The following is an 11,991-nucleotide window of genomic DNA, read 5'->3' on the forward strand; positions in this document are numbered from 1 at the left end:
CAAAGAAGTTATGGGTAAAACAAGATTGGATATTTTTTGATTGTTGTAGCTACGGGAAATATTGTAACAATTCTATACAAATCATATCCTAGCTAACTTATACTGTATTATACATGTATTCTAATATATTTTGTAATCTTGGGATACGATAGACAAGTATGAAAATGTTTTGACATATCATATCGACCCATCTATATATATTATTTGGAACAACCATAGACACTCTATATGCAGTAATGTTGGAGTTAGCTATACAGGGTTGAGGTTGATTTCAAAAATATATATACTTTGAGTTATGATCTAGCCTGAGACGTGTATACACTGGGTCGTGGATTGATTCAAGATATATATATCAATTTATTTATGTACATCTAACTATGGACAACTAGTTGTAGGTTACTAACGAGGATAGCTGACTTAATAAACTTAAAACATCAAAATGTATTAAAAGTGTTGTAAATATATTTTGAACATACTTTGATATATATGTACATATTTGTTATAGGTTCGTGAATCGACCAATGGCCAAGTCTTACTCCCGACGAAGTAAAAATCTGTGAAAGTGAGTTATAGTCCCACTTTTAAAATCTAATATTTTGGGATGAGAATACATGCAGTTTTATAAATGTTTTACGAAATAGACACAAGTAAATGAAACTACATTATATGAGTGAATGATCGAAGCCAAATATGCCCCTTTTGCTTGGTAGCCTAAGAATTAGTAAACCGATCTACTAATTGACGCGAATCTGAAAGATAGATCTATTGGGCCTAACGAACCCCATCCAAAGTACCGGATGCTTTAGTACTTCGAATTCGTTTTTATCACGTCCGAAGGATTTCCCGGAATGATAGGGGATATTCTTATATGCATCTTGTTAATGTTCATTACCAGGTGTTCACCATATGAATGATTTTTATCTCTATGTATGGAATGTATATTGAAATATGAAATCTTGTGGTCTATTATTATGATTTGATAATATATAGGTTAAACCTACAACTCACCAACATTTTTGTTGACGTTTTAAGCATGTTTATTCTCAGGTGATTATTAAGAGCTTCCGTTGTTGCATACTAAAATAAGGACAAGATTTGGAGTCCATGCTTGTATGATATTATGTAAAAACTACATTCAAGAAACTTATTTTTGATGTAATATATTCTTATTGTAAACCATTATGTAATGGTCGTGTGTAAACGGTATATTTTAGATTATCATTATTTGATAATCTACGTAATGCTTTTTAAACCTTTATAGATAAAATAAAGGTTATGGTTGTTTTAAAAATGAATGCAGTCTTTGAAAAACGTCTCATATAGAGGTCAAAACCTCGCAACGAAATCAATTAATATGGAACGTTTATAATCAATATGAACGGGACATTTCAGCCTGCACGCCGCGTAAATGGCCATTTGCTGGTGGGTCGCCCAGTTGTCAACTTCTGATTCTGTTTTACGTTATAGAGCGCGCCGCGCAACCCATAGGCGCGCCGCGCATATGGTCAGACAGAAACTGTTGTTCGTTTGAAAAAAATAAGAGTGTGTTTTTCGTAAATGGAATTTGGGTCGTTACATTGTGTCTGAGTGGTTGTTAAATAAGTTTGGCTTTAAGATTGTGTTCGAGTCTGATAAGGTCTTGTTGACCAAAAATGCTAAGTATATTGGTAAGGGCTATGCTCTTATTGGTATGTTTAAACTGAATGTAATGGTTGTTAACAATGAAGCTAATAAAGTTGGTACAAGTTCTGCTTACTTGCTTGAGTCTTCTAATGTGTGGCATGGTAGACTTGGTCATGTTAACTTTAATTTCATTCGTCGTTTAATTAAATTGAATTGCATACCAACATTCCATATTGACTCAAACCATAAATGTAAAACGTGTGTTGAAGCCAAACTAACGAGATCATCATTTAAATCGGTTGAACGAAAAACTGAGCCACTTGATATGATCCACACAGATGTGTGTGATTTAAAGTATATTCCAACGAGAAATGGAAACAAATACTTCGCTACATTTATTGATGATAGCACGAAGTATTGTTATGTTTACTTGTTGAAAAGTAAAGATGAGGTAATTAACACGTTTATTGCTTACAAGAACGAAGTTGAGAATCAAATTGAACGCAAAATCAAGGTTGTTCGAAATGATAGAGGTGGTGAATATGTTACACCATTTTTCGAATTTTGTTCACAAAATGGAATTATACATGAATTCAATGCACCTTACTCACCCCAATCGAATGGGACTGCTGAAAGAAAGAAGGAACCTTGAAAGAAATGGTAGATGTCATGTTAGTAAGTTCTGGTGTAATTCAGAACATGTGGGGGGATGCCATCATATCTGCAAACTATCTTTTAAATAACATACCTCAAAAGAAAAGAGATGAAACCCCATATGAGTTATGGTGGAAAAGAAAACCATCTTATGAATACCTCAAAGTGTGGGGGTGCCTAGCAAAGGTAGTTGTTCCATTACCTAAGGCACATATACAAAGGATCGATAATGAAATCAAGAAATGCATCATTCTTTGAAAATATATTCCCATGCATTACAAAAGAACTTGTGAGTTCGTCTAGGATAGAAGATAAAGGTGTCCTAGATGAGACATCAAAGGAGCTGGTTCAAGAAGAACTAGAACAATCTGAGGAAGAAGAGCTTGAGCTTAGGCGAAGCAAAAGAGCAAGGACAGAAAAGTCTTTTGGTCCTGATTTCTACACCTACATGGTAGAAAGTAAACCTACAACATACTGTGAAGCGGTATCTTCCTCGGAAGGTCCTCAATGGAGGGAGGCCATAAAAAGTAAAATAGATTCTATTTTACAAAACCATATCTGGGAGCTAGTGGATCTTCCTCCGGGATGTAAACCACTAGGATATCGATGGATCTTCAAGAAGAAGATGAAGCCTGATGACACCATTGATAAATATAAGGCAAGGTTGGTGATCAAAGAGTATAGACAACGAGAAGGTCTAGATTACTTTGATACGTATTCTCCAGCAACGCGAATAACCTCCATTAGATTAGTACTTGCCATTGCTGCCATTCAAAACTTGAAAGTACATCAAATGGATGCGAAAACCGCTTTCCTGAATGAAAATCTTGAAGAAGAGATTTACATGGAACAAAGTATGTAAACTTGTTAAACTCTTATACGGATTAAAACAAGCTCCCAAACAATGGCATCAGAAGTTTGATCATGTCCTGCTTGATTCTGGATTTAAGATCAATGAATGTGACAAGTGTGTATATGTGAAAGACACACCAGATGGATACGTCATCCTATGTCTTTATGTAGATGATATGCTTATTGCTGGTACTAATGAGAGAATGATAAAATCTACAAAAGACATGTTGAAATCAAAGTTTGACATGAAAGACATGGGTTTAGCGGATGTGATTTTGGGAGTACAAATCACACGAACACAAAGTAGACTTGTTTTAAGTAAAACCCATTATGTGGATAAGATTGTTGAGAAGTTTAATGCGAATGACTCTAATATAGCTAGAACTCCCATTGACATAAGTTAACATCTAGCTAAGAACAGAGGTGAACCTGTTAACCAATTAGAGTACTCAAGAATCATTGGCAGCTTAATGTATTTAATGAGTTGTACTTGATCCGACTTAGCATATGCTGTAAGCAAGCTAAGTATATACACGAGTAATCCAAGTACATCTCATTGGAAGTGTATCATTAGGTTACTTCGGTACTTGAGACACACTCGAGAATATGGGTTGCATTATAATAGATATCCTGCAGTGATCGAAGGACACTGTGACACAAATTAGATATCTGACACAAATGATTCCAGAGCAACAAATGGGTATGTATTCACACTTGGAGGTGCTGCAATATCGTGGAAATCATCGAAACAAACGGTTATTAATAGATCCACGATGGAATCTGAACTCATCGCTTTAGATAAAGCAGGTGAAGAGGCAGAATGGCTACGTCAGTTCGTTGAGAATATACCAAGATGGCCTAAGCTGGTGTTGGCCATATGTATACATTGTGATAGCCAATCAGCGATTGATAGAGCTCATAGCACAATGTATAATGGTAAGAATAGACATATAAGACGTAGACATAATACGGTACGATAACTAATCTCTACAGGATTTATCACTGTTGACTATGTGAAAGTCAAAGGATAATATTCTGGATTCGCTACAAAAGTCTTAAACAGAGAGTTAGTTTATAAGTCGTCCATGGGAATTGGACTAAAGCCCTTGAATAAATAAGTTTATATGAAGGAAAACCTAACTCAGTTGAGTGGAGATCCCAAGATCTGAGTTCAATAGGACAACCTACTTGTATGAACTACTGAAGTCACTGTGGGGGAGTTAATTACTAAACTAGCAACCCCTTCATCTTTCAAAGGGAGTTTACTAATTAAGAGTAGACTTTCTAGTCCATTCCTTAAAGTGACTAGTACCAGGCTAAGCCAAAAGCTTTTAATGATTCAACTAAGATAACCATGCGTGGTTAATCAGTAGTCATTGGGTGGTGAATCACCTATGTGAGAGAGAAGTGTGGTCGCTTCGAAGGGTATTGTTGGGGCACAATACTTGATAAGCTCAAGTAGAACCAGGCAAATGTTCATAACCATAGCGAACATAACTATGAGGACTTGACTTTGTTAGGGAAAGTCTTGTGTGAAGCGTATAGTCGCCTACAAAAACGGCAGACGAGTTCAAAGGCATCGTCGTCTACTCAAAGCCAGTAGACTAAGTGCGTTTCATAAGCAAAAGTTCAAAGGGTAACACCTACTTATCGTATGCAAGATTCAACCGCTGAAACTTTATCGGAATATTTTTGTTTTGAGATCGATCTCCATTCATGTGGGGGATTGTTGGAAAATTGGTTAAAAACTTAATGTGTTTCACCAATGATGGACACTAGTTAATATATTTTTAATATAATTAATGTGTATTTAGTGGTTTTGAACTAAAATGTGTCCAAAATAAAATATTGGTGAATGAGATATCGAATATCAATGTTTGCTATTTAGTGCAAATTTAGTTGTCGTACAATTTGTCCCACATGGGAGTGGGAATAAAATTAGATGTTATCTATAACTAATTAGCCTCTTATGATATGTTGGCCAATTTTTGCTATTGGTTTTTTGAAATAATTCTTGAACATGTCATTAAATAAAAACAATTACACCATATGTGAATTCATTTGAATACTTCCTTGACTTTTCAGTTATGATCATAATTATTGTAGTTTTAATGATTTTTATTAAATATTTTTATTAAAAGTTTAATCCCAAACGTTTCATATGATCATAACCATGGAAGTGTTAATGATTTGTATTAATAGTTTAATAGCTCACTTAATGGTAGTTATTAATCATTGGTGCTGTTACTATTTTTTCTTGTGCTATAAAATGAGAACTTGAGATATTGGCAATACACAACAATTCACACATAGGAAATCTATTACACATTGTAAAATAAATAAAATTATACATAAGCTTGGAAGAGCTTCCCTTCTCGATACAACACGGTCTTCCCTTCCGGTGAATTTTCAGGCAAGTTCACGTCCGGCAGTACGCTGCTTCGGACCGGTGTACCCTGAGAACAGACGAAGAATCTGTTTAAGGAAATTGTTTCAAACACAAGCCCGGTTCCGTTTGCTTTTCGGTTTGATCATTTATATTAATGTTTATTTTATGTGTTTCGTCTACTCGTAATCGGTTTCGTTAATGTTCCTATAACATATGGATAGTTGGTTGCTTGTTTATGGTAATCTATTTACACGTTTATTTTTATTTTTATGCTAACACGAACTTCATTCCTTTGTTGCATTGGTCTGATGCCCAACGTACCTTGATCCTTTGGTTTACAAACAACCTTCAATGCAATTTTTGCCATTATAAACTTCTTTGACACCAAAGAAATCCTTTAAATACCTTTTCAATATCTTTATAACAGTTGAATGCTATATATAAGAAACAAGTATACCTGCATAGATAATTACAATCTTCTTGCAACTGATAAACATCTACGTCTCGAAAAATTTATTCTCCCTCTTACTTGATCAATTTAACACTTACAGTTCTCAACACCCAACTCCTAAGCAATCTGCCAACAGGTCATAGTACTTTTACTCCGATTTGGAAATAGACCATATACAACACTAAACTCATCTAATTCACTTTTAATAGCTATATAATCCCTATCATTATGGCATAAAACCAAAAGGTCAACTGCAAATTCATGCATATTACCTGTTAAATTTGATCCCCCAGTTGTATGCTCATTTAGATTCAATGTCACATTGAAAACCCCCATTATAACCCATGGACTTTGCTTAACAATACTCTTATGAGCTGTAAAAGTCTGTATAAATCATTTCTCTTTTTCTAAATTACTAGCATACACAATGCTACAAAAGATCTTTACTTGCCTAACTCTAGTCTCCTCCATTTACTGTTCCCTTCTGATATCGCTTAAATTATACACATTTATTATCGCGATATCGGTTCATTATTGTTTGTTATTAGAAGAAATGTGAAGACTTTTGTTATTTATTGAGCTAAAATGATAAATATAGCGTCAGGGGTCTTCGGGTTAGTGTTTTGGTGATTTCTTGCTAAGTTTTGGTGATATTTGAGCTTAAAGTACGTTTGGATGCAAGAAAATGAAGTTTTACTGAGTCTGGAGTGAATCACGGCCGTGATAGATAGTGTCCCGGTCGTAATAAGTTGACAGAAATCTGCAGAATTCGAAAAAGGCTGATCGCGGTCGCGATAGATGCATCGCGGTCGCGATGCTGTTGGTTGATCCCCGTCGCGATGGGGGTATCGCGGTCGCGATGCGGGCTCGGACTGGTAACTTTTTGTTCTACTACAAATACTCGAGGTTTTTAACCCTAAAAGGGTGTGCAGTTTTCCAGCTACGAATTGTAGCTCTATTTGAAGATCTAAACCCTACCATTGAAGGCTTGCTATTTCTTTACTTTATTTCAGTTAATCATTACGATTGGTACTCGTTTTTATCATTAGTTTATCTTGTAATCATGAATACTATTGCATTTTATTGTTTGAATGTTCTTTGTTACTTTAATATGCAAGGTTAAATCAGTTTAGTGTTTGCTTGAATGTAAAACTACAAGTATTGGATTGTTCTATCTTAATGATTTAATGTTTTGATGATTGAAATTGATTGTGTTTGGTTAAAGATCCATTATTATGCATGTTCTTAGTTCTTCATTCAATTACATAGGTTGTTAATCATTTAATGTGAGTTAGATTTGAGATGCAATCTATGCTTCAACACTTAGGTGATCTAGACAATTAAAGAGGTAATTTCAAGTGATTGTGTCATTGATTTAATTGGTAATTGAAAGATTAGTGAATTGCATGATAGTGAAATTGTTACAAGTGATTGTGATAATTAGGACTTTATGTGAGTTTAGTCAAATCAAGTGTCATTAGTTTCTATCAAATATAGTTAATCTATTGAAGTGAGTTTACCAACTTTGATTGATTAGTACTTTGTGAAAAGTCATACAACTATATTCAAAACATAATAATCGGTAATAATTGCAAGGACAATCCATACGAGTAGTGAATCATTCAAGTGAACACTGTTTTATCTTTATTGTTAATTCATTTCGTTTTACTTCACGTTGATTGCGTGAATTGAAATACAAACCAAAACTTTTAAACGGAATTCTAGGATAATTATTAGTGTTAAGATCTTGATTAAACTGCTCTCTGTGGAACGAACTGGTCTATTACTTATAGATTACTACATGATCGGGTTATAACTGCATGTAAGTGTGTGATAATTGTTAAGTTTTTAGCTAGTTATTTTAAGGTACGATTTCACATATCACCTTCCTTACCCATATTGACACTTTGAGCATTCTGTTTGGTTCTATACTCTTTTGTTTGCCATACTTGATTCTTCCCAAGCTATATAAATATTTTAATTTTTATAATATGTAATATGTATATGTATGTAGTATGTACAAATTAAGCCATTTAATAAAGTAGGTTGATATCAGGTTGCTTCTGTTGATACTAGGTTTTTCAACAATTTTTGTTTACCTGATTATCTGTTGCTTCTGTCTAATTATGCATAGCGGTTGATGCTTAAATCGGTTCACGCTTTTGTTTAATTATGCATTATGTATATAGCAGGATGAAAATGTTTCTGTCTAATCATGAATTGAAGCTCTTTTACAACTGATATATGATAAATGGCCTAATGTCAACATGTAGTTTTGAATATTTCGTGTTCAAAGGCTTATATATCCGTGATTATTCAATGCATATGTTTAATGTATACAGATACACTCCATTTACTTAGTTTATAATATATAAGTTAATGTTATAATATATGTATGCAACTAGAAAGAAAAGTTTGATTTCGTTTATTTGTTGTATGCAAACTTGAAAGAATATAATATATTTAAGTTGAAGTTATTATATGTTGCAGTTTGTTTATTGTTGTTACTTATATAAAATTTGATGCAGTTTCAGTTTTGTGTAGTCGGAAATGGAACACATGTCATATTTGGATCAATCAGCTTGAATCAATCAGCGATATCGTTTTATTTAGCCGATGAAGATGATACACTGGTACCGGGTACCAGTGTACCAGAGGGTGTGCATAATGCGCTATTCACCCGGTACCAGGTCTCACGCTTGGGGGGCTTGATTATCCCAGGTTTACCCTCTACGGGAGAGCCAATATGCTCGTTCATAGGGGGTTTCCTTGTTAATCCAAAAAAAAATAATTGATACACTGGCAAACTCTCAAAGGTTTGCTCTGACCAAGAATAAGTAAATGCTTCGTATTTCTTGTATTTTCACCTTTCGGTTATGGTAGTTCACTTAATGTGATTCGAGTTTGAGGCACTTTGGTAGCAAACTTTTTATCTGTTACAGTTGTATATATCTTATAGATATATTAATAATTAATTGCACAAGTTGCGACCTGTATTATATTGGTTGACCCTAAAGTTTTTTGTGCATCATACGATTTTATCTGAAGTCCTTTTGATTAGTTCATGATTGTATCAATTAGTTGTGGTTGCAGTGCAAGAGTTTATATTCAAGATTTATTTATTATAGAGTTTCTTTATGTGGTTTCTTTTGTTTAATCCATAATGTGCATTGCTAGAATGGTGTTATCTTTTATATCTAGTTGCTTAATATAAGTTGATAATAATAAACAAAACTAGTTAGTAGTTAATGTTGATATGATCTTTTTTGCTATCTGTGTAAAGTGTGTAGTGTTATGTAGACCATGAATGGGTGCAAGTTTTCTTGGATATATATATATATATATATATATATATATATATATATATATATATATATATATATATATATATATATATATATATATATATATATATATATATATATATATATATATATATATATATAGTAGAGGGATCAATGAGAACTTTTTAGGAATGAGAACTCTAAGAACTCATACGGGCGAACAAAAATTAGGAAGGGTGAACAAAAATTAATTGGTTCGAACAATTATTTGTCTCCTTAATTTCCATCTATTTGATTCATAACAATAATTCCATCAATTTCTTCAGTTGGCAGATCCGGAATCCAGATGCAAAATAACTAATCAAAATTAGAACCTCATGGAAGTGCAGGTTGCGTTTTTCGTAAGTTCACAATTATTATCATTTATAATTTTGAAATTCACCATTAAAAATGGGGAAAACTCATTAAAATGGAAGAAACCCATCAAAAAGAAAGTTAAATCTCAAACAAAAATGACGGACCACTTCAAAATCAAGAAATTAGAAATAAAGTATCATCTATTTAGGGCTGGTGGTTGCTCATGATTTCTAGGTGACATGATTTCTGAAGTGAATTTTAATTTTTGAAAGGCCTAATTCATTGTCCTTTAGAAGCAAGATTTAACCAATTTTCGATTGTTAATATTAATTTGTTCAAGTGGACATTACCTACCAACGGAAGAAAACTTTGAAGCCCTTCCTATTGTTTCTTGAGCAACACCAGATTAACGCATTCGTACTTGCATCTATATAACTTTAACAGTAACCATCGGAGTAATTTACAGGACAATGGATACTCTGTTTTTTGAAGATGAAGAACAGATGCATCTACTTGCATCTTTTTTGTAGAACTATGTAATTGTAGAACAAATGATTTTGATGTAGAACAAGTGAAATTCGAACAAATTTGGAGAAATTCGAACATGTTCTACATTTTTCTGTTCTACAAATTCGGTTCTACAATTTCCGTTCTACATTTTCAGCAGCTCCCATTTTTGCTCGACCGCCATTTTTTTTGCTCGAATTTCACCAAAATTGCTCAAATTTCACTAGAATTGCTCGAATTTCACCAAAAATTGCTCGAATTTCACCAAAATTGTTCTAATTAGAGTTCTCAGGTTCTCACACATGCTGAGTTTTCACTGGATCCTCTCCCTATATATATATATATATATATATATATATATATATATATATATATATAATAATCAAGTTATCTTCTTATATCTTGATGCTTATTAAATGACATAAACGTGTCTAATAAGAGCTGATACACAAAGTATTTTGATTTGGACATCCAATTACGCGTCAAATTGCTCACCATCAGTGCATTTTTAAGAACTACTCTAAGTTAAAGCTTCTATGTAGAGAAAGTGTTTTATTAGAACATATGCTTTAATAAGTTTGTGAAATAAATATGTCATTAGTTATGCAATTTAAACTAGATATACATATTAATGAAGTGCATTTGGCATACCACATCACGTGATGCGCAAGACACAAATTAGACAACTCATACTCTTAAGAGGAATTTCAAATTGTTTAGCATACAAGGATTTTCCTAAAAAGATAAGTGCTTTGGTTATTCATAATGTACGTCACGCAATGACATGGCGTGACAAAAGGTCTTGACACGTGCCTGGGAATTTCACTCCACATCTACAAACATGGGCTTGATCGTGGGCTTGTGTATATCAAGCTATAACCGTTGTTTTTTGGAATGTTCCTTGATAGGGCAGTTATGGATGAACGGTTATCTAATAACCCCCTCTTTGTGTACCTAAAAATACAAGACTTTGGGTCCATTGTATGGGGTTAGACATTCAATTCACCCAACATTCTTAATCCATTACTCTTATTTGGAGACTCAGCAAAAATCAACCACCAACACACCCTTCAATCCTCCAAGGCCCAAACTTTAAGCGATATCCCATATCTCAAAGGTTAGAGTATGTATTCGTTCAATCCATCTCTTATTGCACTTGAGTCAATTTGGCCTGATCATTTGTCACCATTCGTGGGATCAGTTTTACAAATCATTAAAAAAGAAAATAGATGACATGAAATTCGTTAAATCCACCGCTGGTCACGTCTAGAAGTGAGTATAACCCTTAGATCCAAATGTCGATGGCAGGCTTCGATCTTCTCAAGGACATATTCTCCGGAGTCGATTCCAAGATCGAGTGGATAGCACCAGGCCAAATTTTGACGAGGGACCTTCCCCAGGCTCAGAGGGACCATTTCGTGACGGCTCGAGGGCACAAACAGAAGAGCAGGATGTTTCGGTTGGATAACGATTCAATACCGTCTCGAACAAGGAAGCACAATGCTTGTTGAAAAGAATGGGCTACACTCTTCCATCGTTGAATGCAGGAGGTACATAATTGAACACATGTGCTTTAAAGCACCACAAAAAGACTCAAATATCATCAACTCACGGGATATCGGATGTAAGAATCTAGGAAAGATTCCTGGGGAAACACGTCAGGAGTTAATTAAAATGCTAATTCTGGGCGGACCCCCTCCATGAGCGTTCAGGTGGAGCAACTGGGCATTGCAATGGAATGCTTAATAACTGGTACACTATGATGGGAGAAGATAAAGCTAAGAAGCCCTTTAAAGTGTTCGCTATGTCGGAAAAGTTCATCAAACAAATAGCTGCTCATCCGCTACCGGCTATCCTGACAAGTCCGCTAATGA

Source organism: Rutidosis leptorrhynchoides, chromosome 4 (genome assembly GCF_046630445.1).
Source record: "Rutidosis leptorrhynchoides isolate AG116_Rl617_1_P2 chromosome 4, CSIRO_AGI_Rlap_v1, whole genome shotgun sequence".
Classification (NCBI taxonomy): Eukaryota; Viridiplantae; Streptophyta; class Magnoliopsida; order Asterales; family Asteraceae; genus Rutidosis; species Rutidosis leptorrhynchoides.